Source organism: Montipora capricornis, chromosome 7, assembly GCF_036669925.1.
Source record: "Montipora capricornis isolate CH-2021 chromosome 7, ASM3666992v2, whole genome shotgun sequence".
Taxonomy (NCBI): domain Eukaryota; kingdom Metazoa; phylum Cnidaria; class Anthozoa; order Scleractinia; family Acroporidae; genus Montipora; species Montipora capricornis.
In genome coordinates this window covers 46,348,955-46,350,493 of record NC_090889.1, presented here as the reverse complement: position 1 = coordinate 46,350,493, position 1,539 = coordinate 46,348,955, and positions in this window count along the sequence as shown.

The following is a 1,539-nucleotide window of genomic DNA, read 5'->3' as shown; positions in this document are numbered from 1 at the left end:
ACCGCAACTGCAAAGCAAGGTAGGATAATTGGACCATCATCCTCTCTTGCGCAAAGCCAAAGCGATCACAAAATTGCTTTCGATGTTTAACTGAAATTCTCAAGCTTAATCGCTTAATCCTGAGAACAATACAGGAAAGTCCTCAAAATTTGCACGGCGGCAGTTAAAACACTCGCTATGCGTGACCGAAGCGCACATTCTTCATAGCTTTACTTTTAATCAATGAATCAATCGATCGATCAATCACATTTTGTCACACGTAGAAAGCATTGAATTGCTGTAATAGGTCTTATTCCCGGGATCCTATTCAACTTTCGCCGGTTTTGGTCAAAACATACGGGTTACATCACCTGAGTACGACACATAGTTTCACAGTGTTTTTGAGTCAAACGTTAAAATGAAGCCCGGCTTTTAAAATTTCTTAGACTGAACTTAGATGGTGCCTTGACGCGGAAAATTCTACACAAGTTTGAAATGAACTTTACCGGAGAATGCAACAAAACTAGCCTGCGTAGAACCGCCTCCTCGCGCTCCCCTCAAATAAAGGGAAGGAGGGGGATGCACACAGGCACAGGCCACAGCAAAAGCAGTCGAATAATTTTTCCCTGACCGGTGCACTAACCACTTGGCTTGTCGTAATTTAGCTTTTCCCAGCAAAAATGGGCCTTAGCATAACCGCATTACAGTCAAAGCCGACTACAGCTGTGATAAAGGGATTCCTCGCCGGGCTCCTCTGACTTGGGTTCTGACTTCCCCGTACCCCCTACCCCGGAAAGTTGCTCACCAATGGCAACAGGGGATCAATGACTAAATGTAATTGAACCGAGTTTCTGCCATTGGACCATTAATGCCATGCCATTCAATTATACAGCATTCTGTCGGACAATATACTTAATGTCATTGGATCATACGTCATTCTATCGGATCATATATTTTGTCATTGGATCTGGCTTCATGTCATTGCAACACATCATTCAGTCAGAAAAAATCACATTCGTGGTAATGAGTCTAAATTCATTCATGTCATGATATTCACCACAAACACGTGCTATCAGTGACGTCAGTTTCACAATAGCGCATTCCCAGGTGTAGCCTCTTCCAGGCGTTCAGTTAGTTGGGGCACAGCGCGAAAAACATTGCGCGAAAACATAAAAAAAAGCGGAAAAGCTGTTTTTCTCGCTGCGCGCCAACTAACTGAACGCCTGCAAGAGGCTAAAAAGGCAGGCGAAACAAATTACATTTTTGTTGACAAAGTAAGTACTAAATATCAAATACACCTGGAAATGCGCTATTGTGAAAGACAAAGGAATAAACTGGGGTTGTGCGCAAATTTCTTCGAAACTGACGTCACTGATAGCACGTGTTTGTGGTAGGTACTTCTCGAAGAAACTATTAAGACCTATCAACTACTTCTTTGTACCGAGCCTTTCACGTATAAGAGAAACACAGACGTGACGAAAACCGCAGAAACTTAAGATACTGTTTCAGGCTTAAGACTTGCATTTGAGCTTAAGCTTACCTGAATTCCACGGAAGCTTC